Genomic DNA, 18,554 nt, shown 5'->3' on the forward strand with positions numbered 1-18,554 from the left:
CAAAATAATCCATTTATTACCCAAAAGATAAATTAATCAGGGTGGTGCGTAGCGCAGTGGTTAAAGCGGCCACCCCATGAAGAGGCTACGGTCCTCAGCACAGGTGTCCCTGGTTCGAATCCCACATCGGGCAGACCTTTCCTGTCTATCTCACTATGTGCTACCAAATAAAGGCAAAAAAGCCTAAAAATACTGTATATATATTTTTTTTTTAAAAGATAAATTAATCAAAATCAAAACACCCATTGACTATAGTGAGGTGTGGGTTTTCAGCAAAGTCAGTAGTGTGGGTGCCGGTTATGATTGTGTGGGAATGTGGTGAGGTGCGACTGTGTGTGAGATGTGTTAAGGAAAAGAAAAGAAACAATAAGGTCAGGGAGTGGCTAGGTGACGATGCCCATTACTATAGCCAGTGATAAGAGATAAGAAGAGAAACAGCATACATGCAGGTAAGCGGGATGCTACATGCATACAGGCTGTCACACCTGTAGAGAACCCTAAACCCTGATTAGAAGATAGTGGACTTGCTAAGCAGTGGTTCTAATCCTGTACGTTTCTCCATTGTGTTTATAGTACACATCCTACACGATCCAAAAAGAAGACCCCAACACCTTTTTCCCTTTTGTCTTCAATGACATCATGGGCCTGGGTCCAAACAAAGGTGTCCCTGTGGAAGATGTCAGACTGGCTTTGAATGGACATGTAAAGGATGGTTACCGGGTACAGTTGCTGCAATGTTCCCCTTTTTTCCCCAAAAAAAATTTGATTTTTTAGAATTTTTAAAATTATGTTTTCATATTGAAATCATCATTTAACTGGATTTAAATTTGATTTTCAGTTCAATCCTGAACACAGGATAACACAGGACAACCAATTCTACAACGAGTCCCCTGATTTCACAGACAAAGTACATGTTCTGGTTCTTGTCATCGATGCCAACACACTGCTTCTCATCACTGATGATATTATAAAGAAAATTCGGAAAATCAGAGAGGAAGCCAGTGACCTGGGTGAGAGCAGAAATTCTGTGTCTACTTTGAACTTTTGGTTCACATTCCGCTTGAGAAACACAATTTAATGTCGTACTCTGCTTAACATCCGTTGTTGTAACTGTTTGTATATAGTAAATTTTCTCCCTGTTGTCTTTGCAGATATTCCACAAGTTGCAATTATCACCAAAATCGATAGAATCTTGCCTGAATCTTGCCAACAAGACCTAAAGAGTGTCTACAAGGTCAAGGAAGTAAAGGAAAAGGTATGGCTAATGATGAATCACTCTTTGCATTAGCACAGAGACAGAATCACAGAAATAAATCTTCTAAAATTACAAAAACACTTTCCGTTGAATCAGGGTGTCCCCTGCAAATAGTAGCTATAGTAATTAAGCATGGTGCACTACTCTTTGTAAAGCCCTGTTTATTATTGTAATTGTGACAGCCAAGGTCATGCCACTGTGGCAGCGGTTGAAGAGACAGTTAAAAGAAACCTGTAAGGTTGTTCAGGTTTGAGTCCTTATTGGAGGTAATTGTTGACAAAATGGCAGAGCTTCACTGTATTGGCTTATACCTAGTCCTTAGCATTAGCACTGAAAATCTGTGAATCTGAACATTTTGCATTTTGTTTTCTTTTTATATAGATGGAGAAGCTCAGTGCTGAGACTGGGATTCCAATGAACTGCATCTTCCCTCTGAAGAACTATCATCAAGAAATCAGCCTTGATAATGACATTGACACACTGATCCTGAGTGCACTGAGACAAATCATCAATAGTGGAGAAGACCACATCAAATTCGTAAAGAGTAAAAAATCCAGATAAATATGCTTGAACAAAGCATAAACTGAGTGTAGCCTACTCATGATGCCTGAATATTAACCTACCATGCTGACCAGCATGATTCTGGGCACTGAATTTTATGAGATTTATTTAATAGATCATTTGTTTGCATGTTTTTGTTTATAACTCCTGAAAACTTATAGTTACATTACAAACTGGCATCTTATGCTGCATTCAAAAAAACTTGGAGGTCGGAATTCCCAACTCGGAAATTTCCAACTTCCGACATCATTGCGTTCACGTTGTAGGAACCCAGAAGAGAAAAAACATGGATACCCTAAGGAAGTTTGGCATATATTGTGACTCACCGCTGAATACGAAAAATATATGCAGCAGTAAGTTATGTTTATTTTGGAGGCAAATGAAGAGGAGAGGAGACGCCGCAGATGAGTGCACAACATACAACGTTATAGCCTATAACCGTTTAACGTTATTTCCGTTACATACGAGGACCACAATTTTACACAATACAACAATCAGCTTAAAGGGACAACGAGGAGTTTTGGAAAAGCGAAGTGTTTTCACACTACCTTAGTGAGCCTCCGCGCGCACTGTGAAATTCTTTGACTGGCGCAAGACAGACTCATGTTTTCATTCATCAAGAATTAAAGGGATAGTTCACCCAAAATTCAAATTTCACTCATTATCTACTCACCCTCATGTCGACTAAGAGCTGTGAGAATTTTCTGAGTCCTCCGTTCCTTCTCTGAGCTACGGGGGGGGGGGGGGCGCTCAGCAGTATTTGTCATAATGGTTGTCAATGGATACCAACTTTCTTTGTCCAAAAAGACACACCAAAAAACATCCAAATACCTCCATACTGCTCGTCTGTAATGTCCCTCTTGTATTGAAGCCCCGACATGAGAAATTGTTCCGCGTGATTTGCACTGACACAGGAAGAGCAGTGAACTGAGACACTGGGAGCTTCCGCTACAAACAAGCTTAAAACATAGACTCATTTAATTTTTTTCGGAACAATTTCTCATGTTGGGGCTTGTCAAGGAGAGTTGAGGGTCCCGGGCTAGGCCTTTTGATGTATACTGTGGGTTTTGCTATTTTTGATGTTTTTACTATTTTATGATGTTTTTACTATTTTTTGATGTCTTTACTATTTTTAGAAGTGATTACTGTATGTGACACAGGGATAGTATTACATGATATGATGAATCCCGAGCTGATGGAATAGTTGCCGTAATCTATTGGAAAGGAGAAGTAGAATGGGGTGGGCAGGACAAAGGTCACCCAAAATGAGGAACCTGTGGCCTGTCCCGGGACATGCCAGGACAGGTCGAGGTGAGATGGCCACAGGGTCAGCTAATTGGGGAAATTTAGAGAAATAGAGAAGTGCGCGTTGACCAAATTTGGGCACGGACCGGTGCAGAGTGGTGGAGAAATTATTCCATGACACTAAGGAAGGGTGTCGGCGGTCCAAACATATAAAAAGGTCATCGGGACGAAGTAAAGGAGTGTGCGTCGGGACTGGGTGCGAGAGCGAGCTCCTCAGACCCTACTCCTGCGAAGACTCCGAAGACTGGTGCGTCTACAGAAGATTGCCATCGAACAAGAAGACTGCGCACAGCAATTTGGACTCGGATGATCTCCACACTCTCTGCTGGTCCGCTCCCAGGGGCTTAGGCCCCCGATCATCATCCCCAGCAGAAGGGGTTCAGGAAATTCGAAGCCGGCCGAAACCTGCATCCTTATATTCTAGAAATTCGAATCAGGCAACTATCCATCAGAGGTAGGGTTGATTAATAGGGTGAGAATTTGATTTTAATTATTTTCTTTGATTTTTATGTTTATGCTCTGATGCTGCTTTGCCCCTGCTAAATTCCTGCAAATAAATTTACAACCTAAAAGACAAGAGAACTGTTATCCTCATCTTTTGTGTCAGAGGTTTTTAATTCAATTATCACTATATTGCTGTTCATGACCATAAGAAGTTAAGCCATAGTGTGCACGACATCTGTAAGACTCTCAGAGGTTAATCTAGTATTGTGTCCACTTTAAAAGTTAAACAGGTCCCTAGGGTTGTTTTTCCAAACCATTAAATTAAACCTAGCCAATAACAAGTGCACGGATCAAAGAGGGAAGCTGCCGTTAACAGGCGTGCCGGGTTACTACTTCTGGGTGGGGGGCTGCTCTATCAGGACTAGTAGCTTGGGGAAGCGGGACAGACGTCAGGACGAAGGCAGTTAGAAGCTAGGCAAGTTCCCTCATCACCAGCTTAAACATTCTTTAGAAATTCTACTCTGGTCCATGACCATTAGAACTTAAGAAATTACCCTTTAAACGGAGAGCTGGTCTAGTATAGGCTTTTCTTTACAGGAGTCTAATACCGGGGATCTAACAGGCTTCAATACAAGAGGGACATTACAGACGAGCAGTATGGAGGTATTTGGATGTTTTTTGGTGTGTCTTTTTGGACAAAGAAAGTTGGTATCCATTCACAACCATTATATGGACAAATACTGCTGCGCAGACGCCCTGTAACTCAGAGAAGGCACGGAGGACTCTGAAAATTCTCACAGCTCTTAGTCGACATGAGGGTGAGTAGATAATGAATGAAATTTGAATTTTGGGTGAACTATCCCTTTAAAGTCAGAGGTTCGAAGACGATCAGATACCGTCGTAGTTCCGACCATAAACGGCGATTCAGCGGCGTTATTCTCATGACCCGCTGGGCAGCGTCCGCGAAACCGAAAGTAAGGAAACGCTGGTGAGCTCGCCCAGTATTTCCACCACCACTAATAATAACAAAATAACGATAGCGACAAAATGATATAGTATTTATCGAAAATGGGCCCATTAACAAGTGTGGGTAGCGTAGTGTGCGTGTACTATTGTACTATTGGTACACTAAACAAACCATGAAGGTCAGATGGGGCAAGGCGGTGTCACCCAGCTTTCCTGTCACCAATTGAGTTAGACGGGGGGGATATTGTCACCGGTCCTTTTTAATCTGTATATGGATGGTCTGTCACAGAGATTACAAAAATGCAAGACTGGATGTATGGTGGGGAATCGGCTCATCAATCTTTTGATGTATGCGGACGACTTAGTAGTTCTGTCACCCTATAGTGCTGGTCTACAGAAACTATTGAGAGTATGTACTGAATATGGAGTGCAATATGATATCAAATGTAATCCCAAAAAGAGTGTGGTTATGATAGCCAGAACTAAGGAGGACCAAAAGCAAAAGTTTCCCTCTTTTTGTCTATCTGAGCAATCACTCAATGTTGTCACCAAGGTTAAATACCTGGGGCATATTATTCGAGGTGATCTCTGTGATGACGATGATGTGCAACAGCAATGCTGTAAACTGTATGCGCAAGCAAATATGATTGCTCGTAAATTTCACATGTGTTTAAAGGATGTTAAAATTGCTCTTTTTAGAGCCTACTGTACACCACACCTCTGGTGCAATTATAGTAAAGGTAAGATGAATAAGATCAAGGTTGCGTATAATGACGCCCTTCGTATCTTGCTGAAGTACCTACGGTGGTTTGTGTCCTGTAATGTACCCACATTCAATGCTTTGCTAAGAAATTCTATTTATACGTTTATGTGCAGAATGTGTCGATCCAAAAATGGAATTATAATGTCTCTGACTGACCCAACTCTGAATGATACAAAATACACTTCAATGTTTTGGAAATACTGGTTTGAATAACTGTGCCGTTTTTAGCTTGTGTGTGGACAGACAGTGTGCTGTCTATATTGTTTGTTTATGTTTCTTTGTTTATCTGTTTATCTGTCTATCTGCCTGTTTCTTTTTATTATTATTGGACTTGGAGTCTGTAAAATAAAGCTATCTATTGCCCTATTTTATTGTTAATTTATGGTGATAATTTATGCTGTTTTTATCTATATTGCTGGCACTTGATTGTATGTATGTTGTGCAGCACTTTGGGCAACTAAGGTTGTTTTTAAATGTGCTATAAAAATTAATTTTGAGTTGAGTTGAGCTGAGTTTTGATGTTGCTGTGGTGTCAAGTCGGAAAGTCGGAACTCTGAAATGATATCCAAGTTTCCGACCTGTAATTTTCGTGTTCCACGCCATTCAATTCATTTTTTTATTCATTTAGCTCAGTTGGTAGAGCACCCGCCCCATGTGTTGAGGCTATAGTCCATAGTCCTCACTGCAGGCAGCCCCAGTGTAATCCCGCGCTGAGTGGCCCCTATCCTGCATGTCAACCCCCCCCCCTCTCTGCCTCCCATTTCCTGTCTCTCTCTCAACTGTCCTGTAGGCCTACAGCCGGTGCTGTATGTAGATCCATGGTGCGGCCCAGCACAGGGCGCTAATATAATAATAATATTATATAATAATATATACCCTTCAAGCAACTCCTTAAATAAAGACCATCTATATATCTATCATGTCTGGCATGTTTTACAAACAAACCCCGTGAAAATAGCTTGACAGTTGAGTGAATTATGATCACTTTTATTGAGCAGACACATCATTCCTCTATAGACGCAATGCACTGAGTGAGCAGCCCTGTTTCAAGATTGCCGCCCTAGTAGGCATGCCAAAGACGGTTCCGTATACAGTTTAGAATATCTTTTGGCACGCCGCTCTAGTGGGCGGCAGCAGTCAATGCGGCGTCTATGTATATACAGTATGTCTATGATTTTAGTATTAACATTTGACTATCATTTTAGTATCAGCCTTTGAATGACCACCTTAGCAACCCCACTCTTGCCTCTGTGATGAGCCGGCCACTGGCCCCAATCATTGCTCCCACAGCACTGGTGGAGCTTCACTGCTCTGCAAACGGCGGAGCAAACGTCCCAACAGGCTTCATTTGGATAAACTAACCATATATTGGGGATCTAAACAGTTACTTACTTGCATGATAAAGTGATGTATCAACAGTGGGAATTAAAATTACTTCTCGAGATAGTCCAGCGGCAATCTTCTTTGCAACACTGCCCCCTGGACGGGCCATTTGTGAATCACCAGCTGTTGGTTTGTGGATCTGTGTGGATCTCGACCATGGATCTATGATAATACAATACATCTATGATCTCGACAAGAATGTCTCAGAAATACGTCACTGAGGAAAGAGATGCGTGTGTGTGATTGGTGACCCACAAATGCTGAATCACACTTAACAAACTGAATTCTCAATTTTACAAATGGCTTTTTTGTTTTTACAAATTGAAAATTATTAGGGCCGGGACTTTAACGCATTAATTACGATTAATTAAAGGGATAGTTCACCCTAGAATGATATTTCGCTCATTATCTACTCACCCTCATGTTGACTAAGGGCTGGAAGAATTATCAGAGTCCACCGTCCCTTCTCTGAGTTACAGGGGGTCTTGGCGTAGCAGTGCATTTCAATGCAACGGTTGCAAAGGGACACCAGAGCTCTTCGTAAAAAAACACACACAAAAAAACATCCAAATACCTCCATGATGCTCGTATGTAATGTCCGTCTTGTGCTGAAGCCCCAAATTGCGTAATTGTCCCGAAAAAAATTAAATAAGTCCACATTCCAAGCATGTTTGTAGCATTAGCTGTTGTCCGGTCTTCCGCTGCCAGCGCGCATGCGCAAGGTTCGCACTGAGACCGACTCGAGTCTCAGTCGGTCTCAGTATCAGTGCGAACCTTGCGCATGCGCGCTGGCAGCGGAAGACCGGACAACAAACACTAGGAGCTAATGCTACAAACATGCTTGGAATGTGGACTTATTTAATTTTTTTCGGGACAATTACGCAATTTGGGGCTTCAGCACAAGACGGACATTACATACGAGCATCATGGAGGTATTTGGATGTTTTTTTGTGTGTGTTTTTTTACGAAGAGCTCCGGTGTCCCTTTGCAACCGTTGCATTGAAATGCACTGCTACGCCAAGACCCCCTGTAACTCAGAGAAGGGACGGTGGACTCTGATAATTCTTCCAGCCCTTAGTCCACATGAGGGTGAGTAGATAATGAGCGAAATATCATTCTAGGGTGAACTATCCCTTTAACTACACAAAAATTAACGCGTTAAAAAAAATTAACGCATTTTAATCGCACTTTTAAAAAAAAAATTGTTTGTTTTTTTCTCACGTGTGTCTATGTGCGGTGCGCCCGCACGCGAGAGAGGCGGCAGTTTGAGAGGCTGACTGGCAGAGATGAGAGCTGGTGAAACGCTAGCATGGTTATTTAAAACACCATCTCTGATCTCTGCCTGCACATAGATACACAGACACGGGCGCACGCTAAATGCGCTATATCGCGCTAATTGCTCAGCTGCAGCGCTATATCTATGACCTGTCACTGTCACAGGTGCATCTCATCTCATTATGATAGGACTTCACCCTCAGAGCTGTCTGTCTTCAGACTGTCCTGACCTGTCCCTGAACATCACACAGGGACAACATGGAGCTGCCTGTGTGATTGGTTACTGAGTTTTATTAATGTTTACATCAGGCTGAGTTCAACAAATCAGTTTATGCTACTGTGATTTAAGTAGCCTAGTTAAATACTACAGTAATCATCATAGTGTATTGGAAGGAAAGACCATTTAATCTGTATGTATCAAATATCCATTAATGAATTAATCGATAATTTGCATCCCTAGTCTGTTGGTCTTGGTTAAAGCAGAAGTAAGTGATATATTTGTGTTAATATAAGTCTTAAATAGTTATATCTTCCGACAGCAATCACTTATGTGGCAAGGTGAAGAGGGCCCGGGCGGGGATTGAACCCACACCTCCCGGGTAAGAGTCATGCGCGCTTGCCAGTCACCCAAAGGGACATCCCTTTGGCCAAGTAGCCAGGGCACATGATCAATTGGAGGCATAGTGACAGGAACCTCAACTGTCACATCTCTCCCCCTCTTTTCACAAGCACGTCCTCGTGCTTCCGCGCAGGCTGCCACACATTAGGAATCCATGGACCCACCCCTAGTGCTACATGGATCCTGCCAACAACGCCAGAATGTGGCAAGGTGAAGAGGGCCCGGGCGGGGATTGAACCCACACCTCCCGGGTAAGAGTCATGCGTGCTTGCCAGTCACCCAAAGGGACATCCCTTTGGCCAAGTAGCCAGGGCACATGATCAATTGGAGGCATAGTGACAGGAACCTCAACTGTCACACTTACATAGAGTGTTTGGTCTGAAACACGGGTCTCTCAGTCCCTCTGCTCTGCTCTGAGCCGAGGAGAAAACATTTATCGTATCCTACAAGTTTTATCCAATGAGGAGAGAGAACGGCATGAAGGGCTGTGTGTGCAGCCAAGGAACGCCGTGAATGTGGTGACGTAGCGACGAGGACTGTTATGGTGCGTTCAAGGAAACTCGTAACTCGTGTTTTTCCGACCTGTGAAGTCATACCAGTTCAATCTGGTACGAGTTCACGAGTCGGAAGTTACGAGTGGCCGTTATAGTGACTTTCACAGGTAAAACAGGTCGGAAAAACACGAGTGGGTTGCCTGAAACGCTACAAAGTCGTGAGTTGTGACTTGAAGCTGTCATTTACGGTTTCAGAAGCCTACCTGGAACGCAGCATTAGCCAAAACGACCGGATCGCTTACTTCTGCTTTAAGTACCACCTTGAATGCTTAAGCTTATGTATTCAGTCATTCAATGGTATACTAAAATCCATGTGGAAAAAAAAATGCTTCTCACTGTTCTCAGGTCAAATATTTATATGCGATTAAAATGCGATTAAGAGAGTTTCCGGTGTCATGGCGGAGTGAAGACGCACACTCCTGCGCTCCTCACCTGTTTCGAGATTTATTTACTTTTATCATCAAATTATCCGAACCACACACACACATTTTGGTGTGTAGAACTTTGTTGTAAGACTCGGCAAACAGCAGGACTTCATGATGAGCGGAAGACCCAACACGAGAGCAACCCAGTCGTCTTTGGCCCAGTCGAGCGAGACCGCAGCTAGCTGTAGCTACTCCGGCGAAGCTACAGAAGCTGGGGCTAGCACGAGCTCGCAACTCACCCGTGAAGATTTGAAGGGACTGCTCGACCACATGAAAGACGAGATCCTGTCGGAGCTTCGTTGCACGGTTGCCACGCTGCAGTCCACAGTCTCATCTCACGTCGTTAAAATCCAGGAGGTGGAAGAAGGTTTAAACGACGTGGATGGCAGAGTCACCGCGCTGGAGCGCTCATATGCTGATTTGAAGGCTGAAAATGAAAAGCTCCGTGCTCACGTGGATGACCAGGAGAACAGGTCACGAAGGCAGAACATCAGAGTTGTTGGTCTTCCGGAAAAAATTGAAGGCGGTCATCCCACCACCTTCATGGAAACTTTCCTGGTGGAGGTATTCGGGGAGGACAGCTTCCCTCATAAACCAGAAGTGGACCGCGCTCACCGCGCCCTCAGACCGCCGCAGCAAAACGGGCCCCCGCGAGCCATGATCGCCCGTCTACATCATTACCGGACCAAGGAACGGATCCTACGCTTATCCTGGGAGCGAGCTGGTCAGCTGACATACCGGGGGCAGAAGATCAGCTTTTATCCTGACCTCAGCATTGACCTGGTCCGAAGGAGAGCGGCTTTCAACCCAGTAAAGAAACAACTTCAGGAGGCTGGCGTGAAATACTCGCTCGCATATCCTGCAACCCTCCGGTTCACATATAACGGGTCCAAACACGAGTTCAAGTCACCGCAGGATGCAGCCGCCTTTGCCAAAGCAAATATCCAGAAGACGGGGGAAGCTCCGGCGGCCGCGGGGAGCGACGATATGCCCGCATTAGAGGACTAACCGGCTGGTTTCCTCATTTTTGACCGCTGAAATGTGTGCACTGTTGGAGATTATTCCCCCTGGTCACAGTCTGTAAGTGGTGCTATGTTTACTAGTCCGTGTCGAACTGCTGTGATATTATATTGAAAGTTGACATATGAGACCAGTTTAATTTCACTGTTTTTATTTTTTATTTTTATGCATTTGACAAACAACTTAAAGTTACCATTGCACTGGCTCAGTTTATTATTCGTGTCGGACCACCGACGATGTAGACTGATCCCAGCCCCTCTCACTTTCTTGTTTGTGTAGGCTACTAGCGAAAAAGGAAAAAGAGAGGGCTTATTTTTTTTTTTTTTTTTTTTTTCTCACAGATGTGTGATCCGTTTTACTAAAGACATGTTTTGCAACTTTGCAAAGTTATGCTAAGTTCTCAGTAAAGTAAATGTCTATCCTTTATTGCAAAATTACCATGATTATCATCATTTCTTGGTTTCATGATGATGATATAAGTTGTCACTTACAATTTTTGAGTGAGGAGTGCTAAGATGCATGTTAGGTTTAATGCATCTTAGAAGCTTTTGTAGTCGTTGGTTAAGTACAGCACTTAGTTTGGGTAAGTGCTATGGTGGGGTGGGGGGCATATCCTCTGGATTGTGTTTCTTTGTTTTTTTTCCCTTTTTCTTTTCTTTTCACGTTTTTTTGTTTTGCACTACTTAAAGTTTTTCACCATAAGAATACCAGCTATACTCACCTCCATCGATTTCTTATTGAACAAAATGACTGGGGTTAAGAATAGAAAGCTCAATTTGATCTCTTGGAATGTAAAGGGCTTAAACCACCCAGTTAAAAGGAATAGAGTACTGGCCCATCTCTCTCAGTTGCATGTGGGCATAGCGTTTCTACAAGAAACACACTTTCGCAACGCTGATGTTAATAGAATTCGTAGAAGCTGGGTTGGGGAGGTCTTTCACTCGAGATTCAACTCCAAGGCCAGAGGCACTGCTATACTCATCCACAAAGATATTTCATTCACAGCTGAGAAAATTGTGGCCGACCCAAGCGGTAGATATGTGATAGTCACTGGTAAACTCCTTAATAAATCTGTAATTCTAGCAAACATATACGCTCCTAACTGGGACGATGAGGCTTTTATGAAATCCTTTTTTTCAGCCCTGCCCGATGTTGATGTTCATAACTTAATTATTGGTGGGGACTTTAATTGCGTTCTTTGTCCTGAGCTAGACCGCTCCACTGCCAAACCTGGACCGCTTTCCAAGTCAGCCAAAGTCATTCATAACTATATAGAACAATACGGGCTGTTCGAACCCTGGAGGTTTAATTTTCCAACTGGTAGAGCGTTTTCTTTTTTCTCGCCAGTTCATAGTACTTACTCTCGAATTGATTATTTCTTGCTTGACACTCGGCTTATTCCCCTTATAGACCACATCACATATCATAGTATAGTTATCTCCGATCACGCCCCACTCTCTTTCGAATTGTCTTTCCCTGAGCAACCCCCTGCATGCAGAGCATGGCGCTTGAACTCTCTTTTACTCTCAGACTCTAAATTTACAAAATTTGTAAGCACTCAGATAAAGTTCCTTATTGAAACAAATGCCACGCCAGATATCTCTCATGGTATTCTTTGGGAGACCTTAAAAGCCTTCCTGCGTGGCCAGATTTTTAGTTTCACTTCCCACAGTAAAAAAGAAAACATTTCTAAATTAAAGGAACTCAGTGATAATATAGCCCAGTTAGATGCACAGTATGCAACCTCACCTACTCCTGAACTCTATCAGAAGAGGATTCTTCTTCAAACCGAGTTTGATCTAGCCTCAACCGCCAAGGCTGAGCACCTGCTTCTAAGGGCCAGGCATACTGTGTATGAATTTGGGGACAAAGCAGGCAGACTTTTGGCTCACCAAGCTCGACAGTCATACATGCCGCGTCAAATAACTCAAATACAGACCACCTCAGGCTCCATGGTCACTGACCACAAACAAATTAATGACACGTTTGCTGAGTACTATGGTAAATTATATACTTCAGAGTGCACTACCGGCCCCTTAGAAGCAGACTCTTTTTATCAGGAACTGAATCTACCTAGGCTGAACGATACTTGGAGATCTAGTCTTGAAAATCCATTGACAGTTGAGGAAGTTCGGGAAGCCATTAACTGCATGCAGTCTGGGAAAACACCTGGGCCCGATGGGTTCCCAGTGGAATTTTTCAAAAAGTTCTCTAGTGAACTTTCCCCATTACTTTTGAATATGTACAATGAAGCCCTCCTGCACGGCCAGCTGCCACAAACATTGAGGCAAGCCTCTATATGTCTAATTCCTAAAAAAGACAAAGACCCCCTTCGCTGTGAGTCCTACCGCCCAATTAGTCTACTCAACGTGGACTGTAAGATTCTCGCGAAATGTCTTGCCAAGCGCCTTGAAAAGGTTCTCCCAGCCCTCATTTCACCTGATCAAACAGGATTTGTTCAAGGACGACACTCCTTCTCGAACACCCGTAGGCTTCTTGATATATTGTACACCCAGTCAGAGTCTTATTCTCCTGAAATTATTGTTGCCTTAGATGCAGAAAAGGCTTTTGATCGGGTGGAATGGGGCTTCCTTTTCGATACCCTTTCAAGATTCGGTTTTGGACCCACTTTTATTTCCTGGGTCAAATTACTTTACAGCGGTCCCTTAGCCTCAGTTCGAACAAACGAAACGCAATCAAGCTATATCCCTTTGTACCGTGGAACGAGACAGGGATGCCCCCTATCGCCGCTGCTTTTTGACTTAGTGATTGAGCCGCTTGCAATTTCCTTAAGACAGTGTTGCACCTTCGAGGGGATAATCCGAGGTGATAAGGTACATAAGGTGTCACTGTACGCAGACGACCTCCTCCTATATATTACCAATCCTGCAAAGTCCCTTCCGTCCATTCTATCTAAGTTGGAACAGTTCGGGAAACTCTCCGGTTACAAGGTCAATATGCAAAAAAGTGAAGTTTTCCCTCTCAACCCCACCGCCCTTAATATTCCTGCTTCCATGTTCCCTTTCAGGAGAGTAACATCCCATTTTAAATACCTGGGGATTACCGTCCCTCGCTCTTTTCAGCTATTATATAAACTTAATTTTTCTCCTTTAATTGACAAATGCAAAAAAGATTTGGAGCGTTGGCGCATGTTACCGTTATCATTGGCTGGGCGTATTAATTTGCTTAAAATGAATATAATTCCTAAATTTATATATCTTTTCCAGAATATCCCTGTATTCATTTCCAAAAAGAAGTTTAATTCTCTTGATAGGATATTTTCTAATTTTATCTGGGATGGCAAGCAGCCTCGGATTGGTAGGGCCTTTTTACAAAGACCCAAAACATCGGGTGGGATGTCTATGCCCAACCTCCTTTACTATTACTGGGCTAGCAATATTCAGAAAGTTATCACACATGTCCAAAGCAATCCTTCTGAGCATGCGCCTGATTGGGTAAAGATGGAAGCACATGATCTCCCTCTCCACTCTTTAGTTACTTCCCCTTTACCTCTAGCAATTCCTACATCACACATTAATCCAGTCGTAGCTCATACACTTAAAATTTGGTCACAGTTTCGGAAGCAATTCGGCCTGCAAAAAGCCTCCTTAATGGCACCCATTGCGTCAAACCATCTCTTTACACCAGCCCAGTTGGATCTGTCTTTTCGCGCATGGCACAGGAACGGAATACAAGTTATTAAAGATTTGTATATTGATGGGGTATTTGCATCATTTGCTCAGCTGGTGGAAAAATTTGGCTTACCCCAGTCACATCACTTCCGCTTTTTTCAGATTAGGGACTTTGCCCGAAAGGGTTACCACCCTTTCCCTGAGCTGCCTCCAGAGACAGCCCTGGATACTCTTCTAGCCACAAAGACAAGTCTTAAGGGCGCCATCACAAGGATATATATTACACTAACTAACATAAATCCTCAGCCCACTACAAATATTAGGACTCTCTGGGAGGAGGATCTTGGCACACCTCTCTCCAATGATACGTGGGAGTCAGTCCTAAAGCAAGTACACTCATCTTCCTCTTGTAGTAGATATGGCCTTATACAATTTAAGATTGTTCACCGTGTTCACCTAACCAAGGCCAAACTGGCTAGGATTTATCCCAGCACTGACCCTACGTGTGACCGGTGCAAACATGCACCGGCGACCTTAATACATATGTTTTGGACATGTTCCACTCTTCGCACATTTTGGCTTGCAATATTTAATTCCTTGAGTGAAGCTTTTAGTATGGTTATTGATCCGCATCCTTTAATAGCTTTATTTGGTGTAAGACCTGGGGACTGTGTCTGGCCATTAAATATGTACAATGTGGTGGCTTTCACTACTCTACTTGCCCGTCGCCAAATACTGTTAAATTGGAAGAGCTCCAAACCTCCATCCCATGCCAGATGGATCAGGGACATTATGTTTCACCTTAAGTTGGAAAAGATTAAATTCACCCTGAGAGGTAATAAGGACAAGTTTAACAAGGTCTGGATGCCTTTTCTGATTTATTTTGATAACATGACTGATGTGACAAACTGGGACTAGTAGGCTAGAGGATATCTTTGCATATGCAGGTGAAAAACTGGTAACTTAAACCATTGCTGTCTTTTTATTTTATTTTATTTAATTTAATTTTATATTATTATTATTACTATTATTTTTTTTTTTTTTTTTTTAAGCAGTCTATTCAACTGTCACTTTTTTTTTTTTGTCTTCCCCTTATCACATTATTTTCTCTGTATTTTCTTTTCTCTTAGAGGATCTGGGACAACGGGGTGGCGGGAGGCGGGCGGGGGGCTTAATGTGTACATTTACTGAATCTGTGATTTGTGTGTGTTTAATTACAAATGCCAATAAACAGATTTTTCAAAAAAAAAAAAAATGCGATTAATTGCGATTAATTAATTACAAAGCCTCTGATTAATTCGATTAATTTTTTTAATCGAGTCCCAGCCCTAAAAATTATATATTTACAAATAAGGCTACACATGTATTTCTAAAAACCAAAATACAAGTTACAAATGAGAAATGTGTCTTTGTGGATAGCAAAACACATGTGCAAACCAAGGAATATTTGTCGATATCTGTATGACTACTGACAAGTGTTAAGTAGCCTAGATCAGGTGAACTGTTCAAGAGCATCGTGATCTACACATAGACACTCTGCCAGACAGACGGTCCCAGCATTATACATGAATAGATTTCACTTGTTTTATACAAATGAGTCCAAGGTGTTGAAATAATCTTTTAAAAGTTATTTAACAAAGGCTGTTTTTGTGAACTTGGTTTAAGATGAGGGATGTGCACTGTCTTGTGGTGTCTGACAAATTCAAGGCCATGCAACCTCTCCAACTTCAAGGTTACAACAACTCCCACAGACTAGACATAGACCACTTAGTCTATTAACACCTATCAAGCACCTTTTTTTTCCATGAACAGAGAAAGGATGGAAATGTGGAGCTGCTGCTAAATGGCCTCATTGTGAGAGTGTTGTTGGCAGCATTTGTGAAATGTGTAACATTAGGTAGCCTATACAATGTAGGTGTATGAGCTCCAGCCTGTCAGTTTCATTATGTATTTGCTATGAATGAATATCAATGAGGATAAAAATGAAATTGAACTGAATTCAACTGAGCTGAACAGAGACTACACCTATCACATTTGGTCCTTCTGTCAGACTTGTTGGGCTTGTTCTGTTTTCACAGAAACTGTTGTGACAATAAATATGTTCACAGAAATCACATGACAGACAAACAAAGGAGATAAGTAGGTAAGTAGACCATAAAGGTAAACAATCAATCAAAGATAAAAGACAGAGGTCAAAATATTCCAAGGAAGCAAGGTTTTGAGAAGTGTAGCTGCCTGGTGAGTTTTGATGAGGGTGGGGTTAACAGCAATCAGAACATGTTAATGTTGATATCAGGCTTGCTGTGTTAAGCTTTGACTCAAATCATTGAGGGCTATGACAAAATAACTAAACAAAAAAGCAAACTCACAAATTGCTCGAATTGGCAACTTGAATCTACTTTTTCACAGAACAGAGAGATTTCTAATAAAACAAAACAAAGTTTGGACTAGGAAAGAAGAATCTAGATCTAGATAAATCTTACTTATCCTACTTATCACATGGGGCAGATTAGGTGGATAAATAGTAGTAATACTGATTAGTTGCAGTAGTAATTATAGTAGGAATAGTTGTGGTGGGAATAGTATTATTGTGCTGCCTTTTAAACAAAACAAAAAGGTAACTTGTCACATGGTCACATAGTTTGCATATTGAAAATGTTTTGATCTTCAAAGATATAAATGCTCAGAAAAACCCCTCCTATTGTCCAAAGAGGCTATGGATGATATTCTGTTGAGTCACATTTAATAAAACTGAAAGCAAAGTATAAGAACAGGGGTGGGGGTGTAACTTTGTACTGCATATAAAACACACTACTAGTCTTACTGCTGACCATTTACACTCTAAGGATCAATCATAAAACATTGTAAGGCTCTTTCTTGTTGTCGCAGCCCACCAAAGGTATGTATGATGGTATTATGGCATCCAGGATCAGATTTATGCTTGATTTCTTCATGCATGTAAAAAAGGGTAAAGAAATTACTCAAGAAAAAACAAGCATTACAAAAAGAAAGAAGAAAAACTGGCAATTCATTCATCAATTAAAGCAGAAGTAAGTGATATATTTGTGTTAATATAAGTCTTAAATAGTTATATCTTCCGACAGCAATCACTTCTATAGAGTGTTTGGTCTGAAACACGGGTCTGTCAGTCACTCTGCTCTGCTCTGAGCCGAGGAGAAAACATTTATCGTATCCTACAGTTTTTATCCAATGAGGAGAGAGAACGGCATGCAGGGCTGTGTGTGCAGCCAAGGGACGCCGTGAATGTGGTGACGTAGGGACGAGGACTGTTATGGTGCGTTCAAGGAAACTCGTAACTCGTGTTTTTCCGACCTGTGAAGTCGTACCAGTTCGATCTGGTACGAGTTCACGGGTCAGAAGTTACGAGTGGCCGTTATAGTGACTTTCACAGGTAAAACAGGTCGGAAAAACACGAGTGGGTTGCCTGGAACGCTACAAAGTCGTAAGTTGTGACTTGAAGCTGCAATTTACGGTTTCAAAAGCCTACCTGGAACGCAGCATTAGCGAAAACGACCGGACCACTTACTTCTGCTTTAAGTTCTGATGAAGTTCAAATTGTTGTTCTGTCTTGTTTAATGTTGCTGCAATTTGAATGTTAAACATTTGCACACAAAAAATACTGTATTAAAAGTAATATAATGTTAAATGTATTTACCTTGCTCCATCCTTTATACCAAGGTGTTAAGTCTTTTTGGTTTTATGACAGAAAGAAACTGATTTCTTTAAACAGCTCAAAGTAAACAGTTCACTTTCAAGCAATGGGAGGAATATTTTCTACTCCTGAAAAACCAGTTCCATGGAGGACAATAAAGTGGGAGTGAGCATGTTTTTTGTTTAATTTCCTCTTTCAGTCAGATCTCAATTAGCCTCTGATTTCTGTCATGCTATTGTTTAATTGTGATGTCATGTTTCCTGAACAGAGACAAAGAGTCAGCCCTGCAGTATGTGAACGACTACAAACCTCAGAGTGAAGGTCAGCGGCTCAGGATTCTTCTTTACGGGCCGAGAGGAGCTGGAAAGTCCAGTTTCATCAACTCAGTCCAAAGTGCGTTGAGAGGCAGAATGTATACGTTGGCTTTGGTTGATAGCTTCTCAAGAACCTTTACCACCAAAAAGGTAACTACAGTATTTCAACTCCTGTTAATTGTACCTATAACCGCCTGTGTTTCCCTTGATTTGTTTGTCTCTTTGAATTTTGTTCTCTGATTACCCTGACTTGAGTAAGGCAGAAAAGAGAACTCGCAACACTGTCTTCTCCCAAAGTAGAAAAAATATATGGGCTACATATTAAAAGAGACAATGTTTGACTCAACGACTGACTCTTTGCCAGG

The sequence above is a fragment of the Trachurus trachurus genome (genome assembly GCF_905171665.1).
Source record: "Trachurus trachurus genome assembly, chromosome: 24".
NCBI lineage: Eukaryota > Metazoa > Chordata > Actinopteri > Carangiformes > Carangidae > Trachurus > Trachurus trachurus.